At 40.5% G+C, this 24,869-nt stretch overlaps 1 long non-coding RNA gene across 2 annotated transcripts in view; it reads left to right on the top strand.

The window, feature by feature from the left end:
• The window catches only part of LOC101468838 (uncharacterized), a 30,088-nt gene extending 13,007 nt beyond the window's left edge, over positions 1–17,081 (top strand). For both annotated transcript variants that reach the window (XR_013094295.1, XR_191564.2), the window contains 7 exons: positions 2,983–3,278; positions 8,871–11,695; positions 11,978–12,124; positions 13,115–13,170; positions 13,444–13,640; positions 13,758–13,866; positions 15,755–17,081. This is a non-coding gene — a long non-coding RNA (uncharacterized LOC101468838). The remainder of the gene's footprint in view (positions 1–2,982; positions 3,279–8,870; positions 11,696–11,977; positions 12,125–13,114; positions 13,171–13,443; positions 13,641–13,757; positions 13,867–15,754) is intronic.
• Positions 17,082–24,869: the final 7,788 nt, after the last annotated feature.

The following is a 24,869-nucleotide window of genomic DNA, read 5'->3' as shown; positions in this document are numbered from 1 at the left end:
TGACTTATCTTACTGTTTTGTTTCGCTTAATGCGCCTTGTGGTACATGTTGTTCCTTATCCTGATTATATACAGCAGTAATAAGTTTATGAAAGGTTTAACTTACAACTTGAACACTGTAGCTTGAACTACATATCTGCATGGTGCAAAAAAGACCATTTCCATGAAACCACCATTGATTTGTTAAACAAAAGCATGACATTTAAAATAATAATTAAAGGGAGCCTTCCATGTTCATAACGAGTTCTGTTTGCTTGAGTGCAACCACTGTTGGAAAAGACTCAATCTGTGTTATTATTCCTGGTTGAACATTGTGTCACCCATCCTTCTCCTGATTCCACGTCTAAAGTAGAAATGTTTCCAGAATAAGTGCACAGGTTCCCCTCAGATGGGTTATTTTATGTTGTAAGAACGATGTCTGATATGAGCATTTTGCTTGAGGACTTAATGACATCAGTGTCTTCAATAAACAGACCATAGTATCTTTCCCTCACATCTTTTTTTTTTTTTTGTGAATGGGGGGGGGGGAGAGGTTTAGGCTTGCTTCATTATGATCGTTTCTCCTGCTGATTTCTTTTTTTTACACATTGCGATCAGAAATTAATCACGAGCGCCTCTGAGCAGTGAGAGTTACATTTGGAGTCATTAATTTACCACGCACAGCAGATATGAAGGGATTTATCTGGATAGCATTAAAGCAACTTTATTGAAACCATCTATATTGCCACCCATGCTGTTTTCATGTACAACCAGATTTGTCATCATAATTAAATTCACTACATCGGAATATTTTACACGAATAAAACTTCGTTCTCTCTATCTCTCCATGTATCCATCAATCTATTCCCAGCTCCATCTCACTGTGTTTCCACCATAATCAAAGCTGTGATTGCATCCATATTCACATCCCACCTGGATCCATATTTCTACTCATCCATATTGGCAATGGGCAGCGAGCCAGTCGGAACAGGTGTTGAAAGTTGTCGCCTCTCTGTGCCGTTTGTGTTGTTGTTGTGATGCTGCTTATGTCCCAAGGTCAGAGCGCCCAGTGATGGATTATTACTTTGCACAGCTTTGAACTGCATGAGACAGAGACAGATTTCAGTGAATCAGAGAAAAGCAGTTTTCTGTGGAGCGTTTCGGGCTGAAGCATCAGAGTGGCTGGATGAAAAATGACCTCTAAGCTCTCCTGAGTGAGACAATGAACAACAATCAGAATCACTTTGATCATCTTGTACGAAAAAAAACCAATGGGACTTTATCTTTGTGTTGACAATACTGATAGATAGAAAGGAAGAAGATACTGTATGGGAGTCAAACAAATCACACTGGCAGACATGGAATAGGAAATCTTTAGCCAATCTGCTGACTGTGTTGACCTTGCACTTCTCACTCCTTTTGCAGGTTTTCTCCTGGAGCTTTGCTGGTGACAGCCTTAAATTTGCTTTAACTTTTCCGTATAACCTCATGCTTGGATACAGATGAGGTGAAAATTCTGCTCTAGACTTTCTAAGAGCACTGGCCTGATTATGTGTAATTTGAAAAGACAGAGCTGAGGCATTGAAACCGTATAAATCATTTTTAAATGTCAACGTTACAGCAACAGCAGTTCCTTACTTTGTAATAAGGGTGCTTTCCTTTCAAAGATAAGGGCACATGCTTGTTTAATCACTATGTGCTCCACATTATTTCCTTCACAGACTACAAGACTCCAATGAATTAAATGTCTTCATGCGTTTAGTCTTTTATATTGAAAAATACGGTGAATTTTAAAGGTCTTTTGGTGTGACTAAAGTAATCCGAGTGAGCCAAAAACACAGGCTTCAGAATGATCTGATGTCACCAATATGGTGTCAGTAATAGCAGATCCCCCTTATATGGTCAGAGTACGGAAGCCCCACCCACCTGAAAATGTTTCGTTAGCGAGGGGCACCCAATGAGAAGAAAGTTGGCTTAAAGAGATGAGCAGCTTATTTCAGACAGTGGATAGACTGAGCGGTTGCATTGTGCGTAGTTACTTTGCTATAGAGTGAAATAATAAAAATAAAGAAATGTGTAACAGGTAACCTCAAATAACATCAGCCACACACTAGTATCAGATTTTTAATAAAATGCTGAAAAATTAGGATTCTGTATCTTATAGTATGTTCTTGACACTGAGTATTGCATTTTCATGGCCTTAAAAAGGTCTACGAGCTACGTGCAGCTTGCTAGTTATACAGTAACCTGGTGAAGCTAGTTCTCTATTATTATCATCAGACAGTTATCAGTAGCTTAATGTCATTCCTTTTGTGTTTGTGGTGGATCTGTTGTTGGAGAGCAACATGCTCTGCACCGGTGCTTTATGTGGGCATACTCAGCCTTGCAGCTAGGCCCATCCGGCACCCTCGTTTAAATAACCTCTGAACAGAAGTTTGTGGTGATGTTTGGCTATATCGCAGTAGAGAGGATGTTCAAATACTGCCTCACAGTGTGTTATGCCAGTTGCTCTGTAGCTGACAGAAAAGCTCCACAGAGGGTCATCATCACTGCCCAAAAAGTAATTGACTGCCCTATCTCTCCCTTCGAGACATTGCAAACATACGTCACCTTTCCAGAGGCCAAAATGTTGTAAAAGACTGTTCTCATCTCAGAGACCGTCTGTTCGACCTTCTGCGGTCAGGGAGATGCTACAGGTTACTAAAAACTGACTTACAGACACACAAGCACTTTCTGCCTGAGACTGTTCACTCTCACCATACAAGATGAGCAGTCACAGTCCACACACAATGTTTATATGCTATTTATTATGCTTTATGTTGCGAAAACTGTTACTTTTGCAAAATCAGTTGACGCCGGCACTTTATTGATTGCAGTATTTTATGTTGTCTGGATGTGGTTCTTTGCAATGTGCTTGATGTTAAAATGCTTCTATTTAAGTAGTCCTTTTATGGTGTGCTTAATGTAATCTTTTTTTTTTTTTTTTTTTTTTTTTCCTGACAAGCCCTTTGCATCACACATTTGCCCAGCAGAGATGTCAAAGCTACAGATCTTCCATCATAGAAGATCTCTGCATGTTTGTGCTTCGCTTTGGCTCTGCACCAGAATGGAGGTCGTCTTTTTCTCTGCCTGAAGGAAGAGGATAGTGTCAAGCAACTTGAAATAGTTGCAGCAGGTTGCACGCCAACTGAGCGGAGAATTCCTCCCATGCCCCTCTGTCTTATGAGACAGGATGGAGTTGCTCTCCTGACATTTCTGTGAGGGAGAAGCGTGCCAGGTGGGAAACCAGCAGTCATAGAGGTATGTCAGATTCTGATGTAACTGTTGTCAAAGCTGTCAAACATTGCTAGAAGGTACCATGCTGCTCTGCATGGAAGTCAGCATCAGTGGACTGAACCAAAGCTGCTGCCTGAACTCTTGATTTGATTGCCTAATTGTTTTTAGTCTGTGAGGAGAATATTTATGCTGTTGTTTGTTTTTAAAGTAACTGTATGTATGGCTTGCAGCTTCTTTTTTTTTTTTTTTTTTCTTTTTCCTTTATGCTAAAAATCCAGAGGACTATGGCCATTATGTTGTGGGTTTCAACAAACCAGCAGGTGGTTATGTCAATATTTTATTCAAACGACCTGGTTAACAAAACAGAAGCAGATAATTTTAGACATTTATCTGATGTGACAACAAGGTTTGCACCAGGGATGTACACTCAAATTGAAGTGGCATTTTTCTGGTTCTGTGTGAAAGCAGCAAACACAGCACACCTCAGGTTTGTAATTGTTTTTGCTTGCCGTATCAAGTTCCACAGAAGACATTAAATTCCTGTTCTGACTGATATGTACTTCTCAGCTCAGCTTCATGTGTAAAATCAGCAGAATTCCCTCTTAGGGAATTTGCGAGAAAATGTCAGCTTTTTAGAGTAGATCCTGTTTTATTCACATTTAGTGTCACGAGCCCTGAGAGATTCTCTGCAGTGCTGGTTCCTTTTTATTGCTAAATAATTAATAATACCTGCTGGTTTTACTACAAACGTAATTTGATTGTTGTTTGTGCCTGTCTTTGCTCCGCACCACACAATCATGTGTTTGGGATTGTTTTTGTTTGAAAGGTGCAGGAGATCTGTGGGGACTCACCTGGTAAGGAAATAACAAACTGGCTTTGCTGTGGGCTTTCATGTTCAGTCACAGTTCTTCTAAATACACACCTGCCTGTTACAGCCACCTCCACCACCTTGTCTGCTCATTGAACAGGCCTTCTGTGATTTGACTGTTGTTTTCAGACCCAGTCTTGGGGGCTTTGATAAGAATTGGCACAGCTCAACGCTCCACGGGGCTTTCGCAGCTCCAAGAAACAATTTGATATGAACAGAAAAATGGCTGCAAGATCAAAAATGCAGGGATGGCTTTCTAGAAAGTACAGAAGACTGGGAAACTTCTGCAGAGGTGCAACAAAATCCACACCCCTTGGGTTTTGCAAAACAAAACAGAGCAGACCATCCTCATTAGAAGCAGATACCTGCTGGGTTTCTGTGGTTGTCTTGAAGCTCGATGGCAGTGTGACTTTGAAAAAGCAGGCAGCTCCTTTTATTTATCGGGGAGATTTTTACCGATGCTGGCGTGGCCCATTAGGCAACATAAGCAGCTGTTTAAAGGCGCACCTGCTGCTCGAATGGACTCCTGGAAGCCTGCATCATGATGCAGATGGCAAACCAATCCGGCCACATGCAGCACACATCTGAGGCTCAGGGAGAGTGAGCTATGTCACCATCACCTGCTATCACTCCTTTGTATAAAAATGATCTAAGGTTGAGTAGAGTTAAGTTGGTTTAATCATGTGTGAAATTTGAAATCTCTCTATGTGCAGCTTGGAAGCAGTGGAAACATCAGCATTGAGGTCAGGCTATAGAAAGCGGCATTCACATCAGTCACATCATGCACTTTTGGTGAAGTTGTTAACAGACAGATTTGCTTTTTTCTCTCTGGGTAATCTCCATAAATAGAGATCTGCATTTGAGCACACAGAATCTAAAGGCAAGCAAAAGATTTAACTCTCTGGTTTCCATTTTATCAGGGACCAAGCAGCCAAGAACATACAGACACAGGTGAAATCTTTAAAAAATGGGTTTTATTATACCCCAAAAAGGACAAAATCATTACAAAAATTCAAAACGACAAAAACAACGTATATTAAGAACAAAATTGGCCCATAAAGGAGGTCAACTTAAAAAATTTCTACTCAAAAGCCACTTAACAAAACATAACTCAACAAACCGAACTTCCCAAATGAGAAACAGCCCCAGTTATAAAGCAATGAATAAACTATTGTATACACCAAAGGTGAAAACCACAGAGATACCAGCTAACCATAATTCAAGAAGAACCCCCTGCATGATCACAATAGATGGATCAGTCCATTTTATTGGCTTCTACATTTAAACCAGCTCCACCCTCAGCCTCCTCTTTCACCCAAACCAGGAAGGACTGGAGCGGCAGCCAGGTAAGTCAAAAAGAACAGAAAATAATTAATATACCATATATACATATTACCATAAAAAAACTTATTTCAATGCCATCATTTGGACTATAGCTGTAGCTGTCATGTATTACAAACCAACTCAAAATTTAGAATTGATGAACTTTGAAGCTTTACAGCACAATGTAAAAATAAGACAAAAAGGTAAACATGAGTATTTCAGTTGTGTGGTTGCATGCAGCCATCACACATTCGTCCAAGTAGTATTAATCCATCCCATCTGAATCATCTGTGGGTATATATACTGCAGGTAAACTGTCTCCATGGAGATCACAGAAGGGCACACAGGCTGAATAGCAATCGCAAAACCATCGACTATCCACTCAAGAGCATTTTGGTTTTTGTTACTTATTGTATTGTAAATTTACCTGTATTCAAAACAGGACTTTAAAACTCCACTCAGAGCAAGATGTTTTGGACCGGATGTCGTGTGTATAGTAGAAAGAAAAATGCTGGTTATTTAAAGGCTGCCTGGCTCTTCAAAGAACATCTTTCTTTTGAGGATGATTCTTCAAGAAGTTTATATGTATATGAAAGGTTCTTTATGTGTATTAATTATTTGGTTGCTTTTAATGGTTGAGTGGATTAAGAGTGGAGCTGGAAACAGACTGGACAGGTTGTAGTGAAGACAAAGCTGAGCATTAAAGTGAAGCTGCTGATTTACTGGTTGATTAACTCTTCACCTGTGGCCACAAACTTTGGTTGGTAACTGAAACAATAAGATCATGGATACAGTTAGAAAGGATGAAGACCTCAGTCATTCATGAGCTGCTCCTCCACATTGATGTGGGAGCTCTCAGTAACTGCACAGAAGTGCTGTAGAGAGGGATTTTGAGACATCTGTGCCTTTCTTTCAATGGATGGACACAGAAATGCACAAATTCATTTGACTTTATGCAGTGAAAATTACCAAAATGTTTCATACTGGAAGCCCCTAAAAACTAGCCAATAACCCTAGATGCCAAGTCGTCAGACAATTATCGGTTCCCTGATCTGTGAGAGTAGTTCCTATCGTGCCAAGGACTATAGGAGAGCAGTGAGAGTGGAACAGAACTATAAATTTAGAGGTTGGACAGCCAAACAATGAGCTACAACTTACGATAAAGCTCTGTGAAGCAAAGACGAGCCTCAGATTTAGATGATAAGTCATTGTAGGGTTGTCACTAACAGATACTTCTTTATTCATTTCATTGCATCTTTAACTATAGACTGTTGGTTTTAGCCACTTTTTACCAAATATTTATGCCGCACAAGTCATTCCGCTTTCATGATTCAGTTTAAATTCTAGTTATACAAAGTGAATAATGGACAAATACGCTATGATCCATTGACCATTATGTCAAACGGTAGCACATTCCAAATAGTTTATCAGTAAACAGTGCAAATTAATGTGTCGAACTCTTTATAGTTCATAAAAACCAGAATCGCTGAACATTTAAGATGTGACTGGAATTTTATTCTTCGTGCCCTCAACGCCTGGTCGGTCTCCTCACCACATACCTGCATCTCATTTGTCATCAGCCTTATTTTCCAATAAATGCTACCCTGCTCACATTTATAAACTTCTCCAACTTCCTTTGATTTATATTTTTCTGTCCTCTTTTTGTCTTGCCAGCCTGAAATTTGCGACCCCTTCACTGTATCTTAGATACCTGCCTGCTTTAGTTCCTTTCTTCTTTCTATATCTGGCTGCCTTTCACATAATGACTGCCTTTTATTTTTGCTCAAGTAAGCACTGTTTCCTCCCCTCTCACGCTTCATGCAGCAAACACATTTTTTTTAAAAGACACACTTGGAGTTACTTTAGCGATGCTGATTGAACCTGAAAAATAGAAATGCCTCCTACACTTTTCTTCTGTTGCTGTGTGCTCGTACAGCGAACAATATTATTCTTCAGTATAGGTTGAAAATTACTCACCATGCATTTCTATTATGAACTGGCAAACATTTAGAAAGTGTCTTTTATGTATTGAGTCACACACTGTCTCAATTTGGGTACTTCTGTGAGCACACAATGTGCAGTACTTACTGGCGTGATACATGTTTGACAGAACTGTGTTGTCTCAAACTGAACATGCAATGACAGCTGTACTATTTTGACCATGATTTACACCTTTTGCAAACATTTACAGCTTGTCAGGCCTTTTGCATGTATAACACATATATAACACTGTTTTATGTTATGAATGGCAAATTAACATACACAAACATGAGGTAATACCAAACTACTGTAATTTCAGTGTGCCCAAGAACTGCTGCTGTGAGCTAGCATAGACGGTACAAAAAATCTGAAAAGTGAAGACAAGAAACAGGCACTAGGGGGCGAGGCGAAGTCCACGGTAGAATTACCCCTCAGCTTCTTCACGTTTAGTAAATGTTGATAAGGTTGCATCACTTTGCATGTGTATATGCCTACAGAGCACCTACTGAAAACATGTTTCTTTGCAGTCCTCCAAAATCCAGACTTCTCATTCCTTGAGGTGAATGACGCTTTGTGCTGGTCCAATGAAGATTAAGTTTCGAAATTTCAGGAGCAGGACCACGCCTACAAACATGCTCCTTCTGGTTTTCATCTATATGGGTTCCCCCAGTGCTACAAACTGTTCATTCTCATTTACGTGCCCCACCCTCCCCCACCCCTTTCAATTCTTTAACTTCTTCACTTCTATTTAGTACGTAGGGAGCTGCCAGGCCCAGGAGCTGCCGCCAGTCCCCTTCGAGGCCTTCCCCAAACCGCAGCTCAATTCATGCCCAAGCCATTCACCTTTACCTACAAAAACGCTGTCAAACCTAAATGAGGACGTAGGCCCAGCTAGAAATGCCAGTTAGTTGCCATATGCCTCGCTTCTGTCAGTCTGCCCCAGGGCAGCTGTGGCTACAACTGTAGCTTGCCTCCACCAGTGTGTGAATGTGAGAGTGAAATATAGCGCTTTTCGGGGCCCTCAAAGCGCTGTACAATTCCACTATTCAAAATGCAATTAAGTGATCCAGAACAGGGAAGCGACAGTTGGGTTCACCAGAAATGGGAGCAGCACAAAAAAAACTCAAACATTAACAAAAAGCTACTTTCAGCTGCTCCTTTATTCACAAGAAGTTTCTACAGCAGGTAACTCTGCATATTTGGCAGATTGTCACACCAGATGTCCCTCCTAATGCAACCCACAAGGAATCTGTAACTCCATGTAGGATCAAACCAGGAATCTTTTACTTGTTAGGCAAATCTATAAATCCTTATACAATGGAGCAGCTATCAAAGATTTACAAAATACAGTAAGAAAAGTACACACAGTAACGGACTTGAACAGTTTTCACTGTTTTTAACACTCCATTTCACTCTGTATGTTATAGTTTTACTCTTCTCCACAGCTGGCTGACAGACCAACAACAGCACAAGTCAGAGACTTGTCAGAGACAACCCCAGTCTGACAACAGATGCTCTCTTCAGGTAGACGGACCCCACTGCCGCAAGATTGCCAACCACCACTAAACCATGATTTCCCCTTCACTCTGCAAACCCTAATGACTTTACAGGCTCAATCAGTAGTTTCACTTTTTTTGAAGAAAACTGTTTCAAAACAGGAAGATGGCAAAAACATTGACATCACTGTTTGCATAATCTAAGACAGCTTAAGCTTTGCTATCTGTGCAGACCATCATTCCTCCTACCAACTGAAAACTGGTTGGCTACCTTGTCCTCTGTTCAGTCAATATGCCATTAAGTATATTGATTATTAGACCATTAAGCATCCACAGCTTTTCATACTCAACTTTTTAACTGTTAGGCCACCATCTGGGTTCTCATATACTGGTTTTCCCCAAATATGGTATGCAGTGTTTTATGTAGTACAGCTAGCAGAAGTTAGTCTGCTAACTAGTTAGAAACTCATTACAGAATCTGTGGGCAGAAAATCACTGGTGAAATTCTCCCGTGGTTTCAGCTTTGGGTCCTGTAGTGTTCTGGTGCTGTCCAATGCATCACCGTACCTGATCTTAGATTTCCTCCAACAGCTGAGTTCTCCCAGATGCATGTAGCCATGCGTGTTAGTGTGAACACACAAGGTAGCAACAAAGTAGCAAGCGGAAGTGCACAATTTGAGGCAAAACAAGGATGTTGACTTTGAACTATGTCTTCAATGTAAAGGTGAGCATTATATGGTTAATGTGGTTCCCATACTGTATGTGCACACAACCCTACTGAGCATATCACCACTACTAACACCATACCAGGAAGCTGTCTTGTACACACATGCGTGCAGAGTGTGGCTGCAGTCATATCATCCTGTCTACAGCTGTATTTTTCATCCGTGGTTTAATCTCTGCCTCCTCTGATCTATAAAAACCAGTGAAGCCACCAGAGCAGATGGCAGAGATCTGGCTGTACATATTTTATAATCACATTCAGCAGGAATACCGGCCGCCTGACACCAAATAACTTTCTCTGCTCAAATGAAAAGTGTCACATATTTAACACCTTGCCAGACTCTACTTTCACCGCACGTACAGACCGCTAATTAGAGGAATTAAATTCACACATGGCTGAAAGAAAACATGTGCAGCTATAATGAGATCTGACCCATATTCGTTTCAGCATCATTTGGTTGTTTATTCCCACTGGCCACTCCTGGAGATGGCAGCTCTTTTCATTACCTGTATATTAGATGTGAACCAGCCTGCTTGTTTATAGAAGCCACTTAAATCTGACACCGACTCAGACCGAGCCCTTCCAGCTCTTCGCCTTCATTTACTTCTTAAGGTCCGGCAAGCTGTAACGACGTCAGCTTATGTGCTGCAGACGGCCCTCGTTATCTCAGGATGATTTCATTATATTTATTGTAACACATTGCTCCAGTTTGACCTCTGCACGACATGTCCATTAAATTTTAAGCCTGCTCTGGATCACCCCACCTACACCTACCTTAAACGAATGCTTCTGCAGAAAAGGATATTCCATTGCCACAAACCTCTTTTCAATTAAATATATGCTGCTACTGAGTAGTTTATAAATGGCTTGTTACTTATGATCAACTGAGAGATGCCAGCAAAAACAGAGATAACATGCTAATCTATGATATCACATGCCACAATTGCAGTTTGACCTGCAAATGGCATATAGATTCTTTCTGGATATACTTTTCACAGGTATATGCCACACTGTACAACAAACTGGCAACAGTTACCATGGATCTAGCCACTGAGTCTAAAAAGTGAAGCCCATGCATGTGGAAGTGTCTTAAACCTGCAGTTTTTTGTAATGGCTAGCAATGACTGGCTCCCCTGACTTCAAATTATATAGAAGTCTTACTTCTCCCTTGATTTATTACTTTACCAAGTATTTTTCTGATGAGCGTATGTAGAGTCTCAAATGCTAGGTTCGAGTTATATTCAACACATTATATCCATGTTGTAAATTATGGTTGACAAGTTTTTGTACACAGATGTTCTCAGGTTCTACCCTCCACTTTTTGGTAAAAACCAGTATCAAACCAACATGTTACTTCTTGGTGGTTACGTTCATGTTTTATATACAGTTCCTGGTATAACTGCTGTTTCATTTCCGCTGCATGTACTATTTTTGAGTAATTTAATTACAAATATTTGACCCAATTACACTTTGTTCCAGACTGAAGTGAGAAAGACACCACATGCATTATACTGCCAAAAGTTTAGTGTAGTGTGAAGGACTCTTCAACACCAAACTTTCTCATCCACGTCTTTATGCACCTTGCTTTGCAAAAAAGGTTGGGGACCGCTGCCTTAGACTACCCATTCTTTCACAAATGTTTGGATGCCTAGGTGCTTGATATTCATACACCCATTCAAGTGATTGGAACATCTTCATTCAGTAATTTGGATGGATGAGTGAATAATTTTGGCAATATAGTACATGAGAACCATCATTTTAAATCTTTAAATGAACATGAGGATGAGGTTGCCATTTAAAGAGCCTCCTTAAAAAGCCCTTTAATGCCCATTTTCCTTAGCATTTCAATGGGAACCATACAAGACCGTCTCCCACACAGGGCTTAAAGCAGCAGAGCAGTTAAAGTCTATCAAACAGTGTATAAAGCCACCGTTATGTCCTTACAGGCTGCTTAAATCCTCAGTCAGAAGCCTCTGTGTTTGTCCACACTGTCAGCTAGACGGCCTGATGAAAGGCAGTCGCTCTGCGGCCGGTCCGTCTGTGCTTTCAGGTGAGAAGGTTTCATTATATTGATTTCCCAGGAGGCTCACCTCTACTCAGTTCTCTCCTTGTTGGGTCATTTCTGCTCAGTTTCTGAGACCTTCTCATTATTCTGCAGCCCGATACCCAAACGTATGGATCAACGAGTGATTCTGTGCCTCGATACATGCTGTTATTTTTTTCTGTTCTAACACCCACACTATCATTTACTTTCATATTCCTCATTGCTGTAAAACCAGCAGCAGCCATTAATCATGAGTCTGAATGCTCACATTGCTTGTTTCTCATTCAGCCCGCAGGCTGTCGTGGATGCCGCCTTCCCAGAAGGCCGCTGGCTAGCAGCTTGTTACTGTGTCAACTAACTGACCACCCACGACTCTGCCTGCATGCCTTGGCCTGGCCCCAGAGGCTCATGGGTAATCTGTCATCCAGTGTGTGTGTGAGTAAACAGAAGAATATTAATCTTATGTTTGCCAAGACCTCAAATCCACTCCCACTCAGCCTTAATTAACTGTTTCACAGTAATTCAGGGAGCTGATCTAATTATTTCACTATCTGGCCAAAATGGTTATAAAAAAGTTCTTTCCAGGTCTGACGCATTCAGGATTCAAGGAGGAAGTGATGATGCTAAAACCTTAAAGGATTGTTACAAACTGGAATAGTGTGTTATGTTTGGTTGGGGGTTTTTTTTGGCCTAGTCTTGACATCTCTAGTCTGCTTCATGTCTTGACTTTTGAAGCCCTCATTACATTTCAAGAGAAAATGTAATCACTGCTTTCCAGTCTCATGATCTCCGTGTTTACTCCAGCAGCTGTGGGCACAAATGAATCCGTGCAGCTTGAAGTAATCCTCATCAATTCAGCACAGTGTTTTCTCGGCAAGCATACTGCCAGTGCAGAATGTCGTGATTAGGGTGGACTAGACAGATATTAACATGACAATGAGCCAGTTCTTTGGTCAAGAGTAACACTTTATAAGGTGCAGAACAAGTATGCAAACACAGACTTCGAGCTGTTTAAGGCTGATTATAAGCTGAGGCTGCAGTTTGCTACAGCATGAAGTAACAGGAACAGACTGACCCTTTAGCTTTGGTTCACTACAGCTCAAAACACTTTCGCAGAGATCTAGGTCGGGGTGGGCTAGCTGATGAAGCTAAAGTAAGTGAAGGGCCACATTCTGGCAAACTGAATTATAACATGACACACGTAGCGCTCATTTACATTAAACTCCATAAATATATTAGACACAGTGTTAGCATTTGCCAGCTAACAAGGCTTAAGTCTTTCTATTGTGGTTATGTTTTGACAAAAACACTGCGGTCTAGTTTAATACAGTATTCAACCATAGCAAACAATTTTACTTGATGATACTTCATGATAGATGGTAACTCTGGATCTGTATCCTACCATAACTCCATGTCATGGCCCAGCGGCCCAAGGAAAATGAGATGAACACAAGCGCAGGATCCAAACCGGAAGAGAAGCAGTAAGTGAACAAAAGTTTATTTTCCCACATAGTAAACACAAAATCCAAATTTAAACTATGACACTATATTAGTTGGCGTGCTATCAAAGCTAAGGCATTTAACTGAAAACTAGGCAGCTCTAGAATACAGTGGTACAGCTGTGACTGTGGGGAGGTGGCAGCTGGGCCGGGGGGAAACTATGACCACTGAAATGAGAGGAGAGCACAGTCAGAGTGGTCCAGCGGTGAATCTGAGTTCCCAAAGTCAAACTGAGTCACCTTATTTGGTTACAGGTGGAGGGAAGCAAGAGGGGACGGGTGGAGCCGAGGTTCAGGTGAGCACGTGGCAGAGGCGTAGGGAGGCAAGCAGGTGAGTGACAAAAGAATTGGCAATGGTTTACCAGCAGCAGGTGACCGAGGTCCAGGGAAGCGGGGATGACTGAGGCAAGAACCCCACTCCAGGAGCCGACTATGAAGACAGGAAAAAACAGGTAAATTTTCACACAAGATCTAGACTGAGCGATACGGCTAACATGGGTTAGCAGATGCTCAGGCAATGACTAATTGAGCGTGCAGGTCTTATATGCTGCTGCAATAATTGCCAACAGGTGGCCGGCCAGAGAGGAGCAACCAGTCTCCACCCAGAGGAGGAGGGCTGCTGGATAACTACAGACACTCCACATCTGGGAGAAGAGCAGAATGGAGATGGAGAAAAATGTGAATAACTGCTGATGTTTGTCAGATACAATGATTATTTTCTTTGTTCCCTGATTGCTGAGATTTGGGAGAACAGTTTCATAAAAACTAAAATTACAGTTAGAGTGAAGAATTGGTTTGGAGTCATTACTGATGACACAGGTTTTACATTGGCATTTTTAGATAGTTGCCTGTGCAGACCCTACCCAGAGAGGTATGCAACCCATGTGTAGATGTATGTGGATGATGCTCTTCTTAGACTGAATCCTGACTGGAAGCGTAGGATAGCAAAGGGAGCGAAAAAGCATCAAATTAAAAAGGTGGGGACACCAAAAGCACAGGCAGCAGCAAAGTGGACAGTGTCCATTGTTTTTAATGCTTGGTTCCATTTCAGCTCAGTGCATTTCTGTACTTCTCCACAGCTGCTTCAAGGTCACTAGCAAGAGTAGCCCACATACTGGTGTTTGTGACAGTAAAGCCTGGTGGGAATAAACAACTACAACATGTAGACCACGGCTCACAGTGCTGTCCATAGGCTCTACATAGGACCAACTCACAACTATGTTTAAGCCGAGACCTCAGAGGGTTGGCAAAAGTGATTTTGGTGCTTATTTAATGGAGATGGAAGTCTGACTGTGAACTATAGCATCTATGGGCTTTTATAAATGTGGTGCTTTTTTCCTCTTAAAAGAAAATATCACTCAGTAACTTATTTATATGTAACTGGTAAAAGAATAAGAGTAAATGTCCCCAAACCTGATTTTTGGGGGGCAGGGCTGTCTGCAGGTAGAAAACTTATCAAATGGGCTGATTTTATTACCTTTGAACAAAGTCGGTCCAGCATTTCCAGCAGTTAGACTCAGATAATCAGCAGTTTGATCTTTTTTTTCTCTCTCTGTAAGAAATTGAAGCATATTTCCTAAATCTCATCATCTCCAGATGTAACATAATCTTTTTTAATTATCAGTTTTCCTCCCACTCCTTCCCATCAGCCCACTCACTGGCAAATTGGACAGTAAGTCGACATGCATTAAGAAGCGCGTTATTTACATTTGCAGGTTTTGTGATAAATATCTAACTGTATGATTGTGGTAAAGAGTACTCATTGGGCTTGTACGTTATCCTAAATACATTAAATATACAAATGAATATTAATTATTGTACTTTATTTATTATAACTTACTGTGGACCTTCTATAATTTGATTAATATGTTATGGAAAAGTTTTCAGATCTTCAGATGACCTTTCTTTGTACTTCATATATTTTATTTCCCATACAGCACAACCTTATTGTTTTTTAACAGGCAGAACAATGTTCAGACAGGAGCTTTGCAAGTTAAATTCTCTATCTTATATTAGCATAACACATATACAGTACAGCGCTGCTTTGTTCGCCTTAAGCGAAAGCTGATTATAATTAGTGAATTAAATTAGTGTCGACTGCAGAAAAAAGTAAAGGAAGAAGATAAAAAGCTTATTATTTGTTTGAGCGTGGGAGTCTGTGTGTGTGAGTGTTTGACCTTGAGCTTGTGTGAATGTTTATTTCCATCACAGTATATCCATTTTTTAAAGAAAGCCCAACAAAAACTCCTGCACGCTGCCTTCTCTAACTTGTGCTCACTGTTCTTCTGCTCAAAGCCGATGGAAAAATCCAAATGGTGAATTCAGAGGGATGCATTGCTAATCTGATTGTTCTGACCTCGCTGCTCTTTGCTAACCTGTAATGGAGGAACGCCACACTCACAAAGACCATGAAAGAGAAATTAGACTCGCAGACTGGAAGCATTTTAGCTCCACAATCTGCATAATGAACTTTAAGCTGCTGATCCCCGCCTGCGTCTTTCTTTCTGCCTCACTTTCTTTCTATTTTTTTTTTTTTTCCTTTTTCTTTCTCTGTCTCCCATAACAGGCTGCAGCCTGCTGATAGCAGACCTTCAGTCAGAGAGGATGGAGCTGTGATGTTTCTATCAGCAGACAAGCGAATGAACGAACTTCCAGCTGAGCCTCTGAAGCCACGTCAGCTGCCTCCCTCCTCTTCCTCCTGACCCTATCCTCTGTCAGCCCTTTCTTTTGTCTCACATTATCCCCCCGTGCCACTCTGACTCTTTTCTTCTCTTTCGTAAATGGTTAAAGTCACTCCTAGAATATGTTATGTTCCTTTATCGTCTCCGTTGACGCTTTCATCACAGCTGTGAAACGTTTTCGTGTGAAAACAGCAGAGTCCCATTAATCATTTCAGTCGACTGTCCAGTTCTGGTATCAGTGTTTGAATGTTTGATGAGGTTTGGACTGCTGGAGGATGTTCGGGTGGAGTCCAGTGGGAGTCGGTCCAGCTGCTGCTGCTGTTCAACAGCCTGAAGCTGTTTGCCTGATCATTAGTTCGCCTGATGTTACTACTCAAACAGACCTTTTTTTTTTTTTTTTTTTTTTTTTTAACACCGTAGTTTGGAAAGATTAGAGCATATAAATACAGAATATGTATGAGAGACCCGAGGAGCAATGATTTCAACGGATGTAAGCCTTTAGAGTACCTCTGTTATTTTGTTACTTGCATATATGCTTATTTCCTTGAAATCATGCTAAGCTAAACATGGACTCCATCTGAAGTCCACTTGTTGTCATATTGATATGACTTTGGTTTTGGTTGCGGCACATAAACAGGAAACTGTGTGGGGAGCAAAGGAAAAGTATTTGCAGAAAAGTGCCACACATCAGTTCAAATTGTGTTCAAACGGGGAACGTAAAATGTCATATACATTATTTTACAAAAATACACATTACATGTACTTTAGTCAAATCTTTCAGAGATGTCTGCTGGCTACCTGAAACATATTTAATAATTCTATAGGATGCTAAAAGTGACAACATAGAGGAAACTTAATGTCTTGTTTTGACAAATTGCAGTAATATATTCTCTTTTTTTAAAAATAAATAAAAAAGGTGATAGCAGGGCTTAGATTTCTCTGGCACTGTGATGAAATCTGATGGCAGATAGTTATGTGCATAGCAAATAGTCTTCCTCATTTTTTTTCTAGCTGTCACATAACTAGAAAATGGCTGCAAATGCATGTATTAAGCCAGACCTCCCTTATGTCTTAGTCTGATGTATTTTAGACTAACATACAAAGCATATGTGAAAAATTTTATCTTTAAGATCCACTTAGTGAAATAAACTTGTATTACTAAAAATAAAAGCCCGTGTTGTATATTAACAACATTGTTTAAATGTTGTTAAGAAGCATAATAAACCTGCAAGCTTTTTAAATACGTGCTGTAATACATATGCAGTTATGCACACCATGTCTTATTTTTGTGACAGCGATTTAATTTAATGGGTGAACCCTCAAAAGGGTTAAGATGGTAGAAACATGGGCAAGAAGAAGTGCTGTGTGAGAAGGTGGACGTCACAGATGAAGGAAGAAAGAAAATTCACAGAGGAGGAGGGAGCTGTCAAGGTGAAGGAGGGTAACAGTTTTCCTTTTTCCTTTGTGCAGCTCCCCAGAGGCTCTCCATTTATCTCTCTTCCTCTCACCTGCTTCTCTCTGCCTCAAATAAGAGATTTCCTGGTGGTGTTTTTACCTCTCTGTTCTGTCCCAGTCATTTGGTATTTATTCGGAATCCAAAGAAACACTCGACAACTTTCTTTTTACCGTAAGTCTGGTTGTGTTACTGTGTCTGTTCTGTTAATGCTTCCTGCAGGCGTCTCTTTCTACTTTCCCAACTGTCCCTTCTGTTCTTTTCTGGCTCTTTTTCCTTTTTGTTGTCATCTCCTGCTTACATGTGATCCAACTACAGACACTGATCTCCAGAATTTAGTAAGATTACACCCGGAGCCAGATCCTTCCTTTCCTTTGTGCTTCTCTTTTTTTCTGCTGCACTCCTGCTGTGGATACGAAGTCAGAGGCAGGCTGTCCTCAGTGGAGCAAACCTCCCCAGGTGTTATGACTCACCTGTCTGACACGACAGACACAAAAAGTTTTCAGACTCCACTAGCATGACCTTGTTATATCTGTTACAGCTTTACCTCAGTGCCCTCTATATTTCTATGTATATTATGTTGGGAAATACTGCAGCAGAAATCGTTTTAATCAGCCGTTTGTGGCAAAAGCTGCTTTGCATTTTCAATCCCTCTTTGCACAATCACATCCTAAAAAAAGTACAGTAGTGTTCTTAGTTTGTTGTGCAAAAGTTTGACTGCTTTAAAAACCAGTTATACATTTTATCTTTTTAAAAAATATTTTTATCGAAATCACATACGTATGATTTCTGGTTATTTTGTGTCTTCAGCTGTGAAACTTGCATGTATTTTGTATCATTTCGTGTCTGCTGCATTCCAGATTTTGTCCCATAATGGGTTTCACTTCACTTTGCATCTTCTTTTGGTTTTTATAGTATGCGTGACTTTTGTGGAAGTGTAAGTTTGCTTCAGCTGCTCATTTTCAGGCCCCTCTCCTCTACCAGGTTCCCCCTCTCAGCATCTGTCAGAGCTTATGCTTTAGATTTATGTAGTACAGCTGTGAGCTCTTTTAATGATGATCTCTAATTACTTTTACTGGTGAACTTCAGACTTCACTGACTTCAGATTTTCTACTACTTACCAACCTGTGTAGAGCTTTAGCACCTTTAAATTAACTGTTTTCATATCAACATTTCAGCTTGCCGCCCACCATTCTCTTTGTTGTCACGAAAGCTTCAGAAACACTGCACACAACCTGCTGAGCATCAAACGGCAGAGAGACAACAAGAGTAAACAACTGGGTGGAGATTAGAACAACTAGAGGAGATGTTGATAAAAACTAACACGTTCGTCAAAGTAGCTAAAAACTAAATAAATGTGGGTGTTACTCCCAAGGTACAGCAAAGGTACCCAGTACATTCAAACAGTCTTTAACAAGCAAGGTTCTGTTTTCACTTTAAGAACATTTGCATCCTCCATGACCTGCATGCACTTAAAATGAGCACATAAGTAGAGAGAAACATGTGTTTTATGGCTTTCTGGGTTTAATTTTGTGTGTTTTTTGCTGTTACACAACTACCTTTTGAACAATAAACTTTCTCCAGGACTTGAACAGATCCCTAATGCAGACTGAGTTCAGTGGCTGGTGCTTCTGGCACTCAGAGAAGACTTCCTCGCTTCTGTAACGGAGATGTTGCAGTATGCTTAAAATGAGATAAACATTTAGCCATGATGTCCCCTAACTGCTCCTGTTGTGTTTGCCAAATGGAATCAGATGAGGAAACTTGTGTTTTCTAAATGCCACTAAGCTAAACGTCTCATCAGAGAACAATAAAACAGATTTCATATGCAAATAACACAGACACACGCTGCTAAAGCAAATTAACACTTCCACAAGGGTCATTTGTGCCTGGTCTCATCTCAGCTTAGGAACTTCAGATAAACTCTGCTGGTGATTTTGATGATTGTTACATCTTTTGTGGGATTTCTTGTGTGTGGAAAATACTAGTGAGTAAATGCAAAAATGCTTTAGGGTTGAAAATACACCACATTAGAGGATTCAAACAGCCCTTCTGGAAATGCAAACACAAACACAATCTGATTTGGACAGTCTGGGGACACGTGAATCACAACAATGAAGCATCCTGCAGAGACTCCTTTCTGCATGACCTGCACTGACAAGGGTCAAAGGATGAGATTGTTTTGTGGTCACGCAGAGAAGAAAATAAAAACAGAGTTTGGAAACTTGAGGAGCCGCTCCACAGCCAACTGTCAGACACTAATTGGTTTTGCAGCCTGAGGTGGAAAACAGAACCACCGGTCCACTGGATCCACGGTTGCAGCAGCAGGTGATTGACAGTTTAGGGGTAAGAGCCGGAGCTCAAAGTGAAGCAGGAAGCCGGGCAAAGTGTTAGAAGGGTGGCAGGGTGTGTGCAGGGGTCTGAGGCTAGCGGTGTAGGATGATGCTGAGGATTTGATTAAGGCTGGAAGTGGGCCAGAGGGCTGAGTCTGGAGCCATTACAGGGCTATGATGAGCAATGGAGTCAAAACCTCATTCTATCAGTTCAGAAAAATTTGTATTTAAAGTGGACGTATTTTCATTATTTTCATAGTGTTACTGTGGTGGATGCTCAAATTATGAGGTCCACACAAGTACAATTAAGCAGTTTCTGTCATGTTTTTTCTGCTCCTAGCTTTGCATGATGTCAGAGCTCTGCATGAATACAATTTTAGGCACGCTTCTCTTGCTGTGAGCATTTTAGCCCCACCCACCTGCAGTTGATACCCTCAGTCTGAACGCTACCCCAACAGAGGTCGATTATCTTGTTAATAATTTTACCTCCTGACCACGTACGACTCTGGATACTGTAGCTCCTGTGAAAACTAAGGTCTCTAATCAGAAGTACCTGACTCCGTGGTATAATTCTCAAACACGTAGCCTAAAGCAGATGACTCGTAAGCTGGAGAGGAAATGGCGTGTCACAAATTTAGAGGATCATCATTCAGCCTGGAGAAATAGTTTGCTGCTTTATAAGAAAGCCCTCCGTAAAGCCAGAACATCTTACTATTCATCACTGATTGAAGAAAAGAAGAACAACCCCAGGTTTCTCTTCAGCACTGTAGCCAGGCTGACAAAAAGTCAGAGCTCTTTTGAGCCAACCATCCCTTTAACGTTAACTAGTAATGACTTCATGAACTTCTTCACAAATAACATTTTTATCATTAGAAAAAAAATTACCAAAAATCATCCCACAGATGTAATATTATCTACAGCTACTCTTAGTACCATTGATGTTAAGTTAGACTCTTTTTCTCCAATTGATCTTTCTCTCAACCTATCTCTAATAATCGGCTATGTACCACAGGCCTTCAAGCTGGCTGTAGTTAAACCTTTACTCAAAAAGCCATCTCTAGACCCAGCAGTCTTAGCTAATTATAGGCCAATCTCCAACCTTCCTTTCATATCAAACATCCTTGAAAGAGTAGTTGTCAAACAGCTAACAGATCAGCTGCAGAGGAATGGTTTATTTGAAGAGTTTCAGTCAGGTTTCAGAGCTCATCACAGCACAGAAACAGCTTTAGTGAAGGTTACAAATGATCTTCTTATGGCCTCTGACAGTGGACTCATCTCTGTGCTTGTCCTGCTAGACCTCAGTGCAGTGTTTGATACTGTTGACCATAATATCCTATTAGAGTGATTAGAACATGCTGTAGGTATTACAGGTGCTGCACTGCAGTGGTTTGTATCATATCTATCTAATAGACTCCAGTTTGTGCATGTAAATGGAGAGTCCTCTTCACACACTGAGGTTAATTATGGAGTTCCACAGGGTTCAGTGCTAGGACCAATTCTGTTTACATTATACATGCTTCCCTTAGGCAGCATCATTAGAAGACATAGCATACATTTTCACTGCTATGCCGATGACACCCAGCTCTATCTGTCCATGAAGCCAGATGACACACACAAATTAGTTAAACTGCAGGAATGTCTTAAAGACATAAAGACCTGGATGGCCGCTAACTTTCTGCTTCTTAATTCAGATAAAACTGAGGTTATTGTACTCGGCCCTGAAAAGCCTAGAAATATGGTATCTAACCAGATTCTTACTCTGGATGGCATTACCTTGGCCTCCAGTAACACTGTGAGGAACCTTGGAGTCATTTTTGACCAGGACATGTCCTTCAATGCACATATTAAACAAATATGTAAGACTGCTTTCTTCTATTTGCGCAACGTCTCTAAGGTTAGAAATATCCTGTCTCAGAGTGACGCTGAAAAACTAGTTCATGCATTTATTACTTCCAGGCTGGACGACTGCAATTCATTATTATCAGGATGTCCAAAAAACTCGCTGAAAAGCCTTCAGCTAATCCAAAATGCTGCAGCAAGAGTCCTGACAGGGACTAGAAAGAGAGAGCATATTTCTCCTGTTTTGGCTAAAAATTGAATTGAATTGAAATTGAAGTTTGTGATGGACAGCCAATCAGAAGAAAGACGTCAAGACGTTCAAGTTTATTTCTACAGTGCATTTAAAACAACTTCAGTAGTCAACTAAAGACCTGTTGTGCAGGCTATGCAAAATCTGTATTATACACAGCAGTCAGTACAATAAATAAATATAGACTAAACTGCCCAATGATAAATTAAAAATATAAAATTTATAATCTTAATTTGAAAAGTCAGAATCAGAATACTTTATTAATCCCTAGGGAAATTATGTGGGTTAGACTAGACTATTGGCAATACAATATGTTAAGATATATGGAATAGCACAATATATACAAATCACCAAATAATAAATATCCAGGGTTGACAGATGTGATTATAAATAAATATCAAGAAAATAGACAGCAACATTAGAGTCAGAAAAGAGTGTGTGCAAAAGGATGTAACTATTGCAGTGTTTACAGTGTATTGGATGCAGGAGTTGTACAGGGAGATGGCCACAGGCAGGAATGATTTCCTGTGTCGTTCAGTGGGACTTTTTGGTAAAAAGAAATCATGAAATTAAACAGTAACAGAAGGAAATATGTCTGTGCTTGTACAATGAAAAAACAGGATACTCTGCTCAACTAGAACTGGAAGCACGCATGACAAAACGGGCTTTTAACAGTGCTTTAAAATGACGGAGTGATTTGGCAGCTCTTATGCAGAAAGGTAGATTGCTTCACAGAGTAGGACCCACCACTGAAAAGGTTTCATCTCCTCTGCTTTTGAGCCTTGAACCAGGAATTTCAAAGAGCAGCTGGTTCATAGAGTTCAGCGCTCTAGTAGAAGCATGGGGCTGTAAAGGTTCAGTTTATATGGTGGTGACAAACCGCTAAGACTGCTGAAAACTGTGAAATTTAAACTGGGTGGATCCTGACATGGACTGGAAGCCAGTGTAGGGCTTCCAGCGATGTGATCTTACCATTTCTTTCCTAATATAAGGTGAAGTGCTGCATTCAGTACAACCTGCAGGTGATGCAGTAAGGTCGGCTTGAGGCAAGGTTGGCCATCAAGAAAAAGAAGCTTGTTTAAATCATAAGCAGCTGCACAAAGGCCCTGTATAAGATAAAAATGATTTTAGGAGTGTCGATCATCCAAAGCTGTGCTAAAAAAATCCAATATTTAAGATATCGAGCTGTAAATAAATATAATATGTCCAGTGCAACATCTCACTGTGGTATATTTTGCACTGATTTAAAGCTATCCATCTTGATGTCGTAATAAACATTTTTATGGGTATTGCTGTCACTCAGAGTGACACTGTTTAACAAACTAAATTGATACATACAGCCGTCCCAAACATTTGACACAAATTAATCAAAAGTTTATTCAAAGCTGAAATATCCTGGTCACATGGCAACATTTGCTGAACATTGCCCACACAGCAATGAATGTCTGTCTGCCTAGACGGTATTTGACCTCGACTGACAGACTGATTTGGTTTGTGTCCGGCTGCCTCAAACAGCCACAGGTCCATCTCATATGGGCCAAATTGCAGATGTTGTTTTGTTTGGGCCACATAAAATGTATCTATGCCATGACTAATTACCGTTTGTGGTAACATGTTTGCTACCTGGCCATGGAACTTGTACAAAAATAGTCAGAAATGTCACCAATGCAGCATCTGGTGACAGATAAAACCACATGAAACTGTAGCAGTAAAGTGGATTTTATCGTTTGTAACCCTTTTTCTCTTCTCAGAGCTTAAACAGGCTGACGGTTTTCTCTTGTAACTGTGAGGGGAGCACACGAACACTGAGCAGTGTGTGTTTTAGAGATCCCCACCTCCTGTGCCTCCAAATGATGTAATGGGAAGCAAAACTCCCAGCACCTGTTTTGCGAAGAAAAGTATTTTAGGGCTTATCCGAAGGTAATATGAACCCACAGCAGTCTTAATTAAATTAATTAAGCTTCCAGCTTTGCAGCTGTTTAAGTGCCAGATTTTCTTATTATGTTTCTTTCTTAAGTTGCAGGAACAAGCAGAAGGATTTGATGTGTCTAGCTGAGACTGCTGAAGCCCTGTTTTAATTTCAGATAAACTTTTAAAACGATTTTGGAATTTAATAAGGACTGTGTGTTTTGTGTTTATCACTTGGACTGAATGTTCAGGATGAACAGAAGGGATGATTGGTGCAAGGAAAGCCTTTCCTGATGTCCATGAGAGGAAGTAACTGATGTTTAACAGCAAATTTAAATTGTTTATTTTCTGAAGGGAATCATAGTGACTTTGGGTGAAATTTGGTTACAACTGGTAAGGATAAATAATACTGTTTTATAATGTTTTCTCATCTATGAGAGAATAGCTGATCTGACTGAAACTAGGTGGGAAACTAACCTGTGGTCTGACCAATACAAATTTTAAATTATTTTGTGGATATTGTGAATAAGGCCAAAGACTTTCTAACCTGTTACCAATGCCCAGTTCAAAACTCGGCATCCGCGAATGCCCTGTTATATTCAACAGTACATGTGGGTTTTAATTCAATTCAATTCAACTTGAATTCAGTTTTATAATACATAGAGAAAAACACCTAACAATCATATCACCCCCTATGAGCAAGCACTTTGGTGACAGTGGGAAGGAAAAACTTCCTTTTAACAGGAAGAAACCTCCAGCAGAACCAGGCTCAGGGAGGGGCGGCTATCTCCTGCAACTGGTTGGGGTGAGAGAAGGAAGACAGGATAAAAGACATGCTGTGGAAGAGAGACAGAGATTAATAACAAGTATGATTCAATGCACAGTGAGTGAGTGAGAAAGATGAATGAAGAAGAAATACTCAGTGCATCATGGGAAACCCCCAGCAGCCTACACCTATTGCAGCATAACTAAGGGAGGATTCAGGGTCACCTGATCCAGCCTTAACTATATGCTTTAGCAAAAAGGAAAGGTGATCTTAAAAGTAGAGGTAGTGTTTGTCTCCCAAATTCAAACCGGAAGCTGGTTCCATAGAACTGGTTCCAGTATGTTGCTTTAAAACATGCAGGTTTTAAAGCAACATATGCAGCCATCCAGATAACATCAATTCAGGGATGGCAAGACAATGTCAAACCACATCCTGCTCCATAATCCAGCAC

Source organism: Maylandia zebra, linkage group LG18 (genome assembly GCF_041146795.1).
Source record: "Maylandia zebra isolate NMK-2024a linkage group LG18, Mzebra_GT3a, whole genome shotgun sequence".
NCBI classification, from domain to species: Eukaryota; Metazoa; Chordata; class Actinopteri; order Cichliformes; family Cichlidae; genus Maylandia; species Maylandia zebra.
Note: the sequence above shows the minus strand (reverse complement) of the source record. Positions and strands in the feature narration are given on the sequence as shown.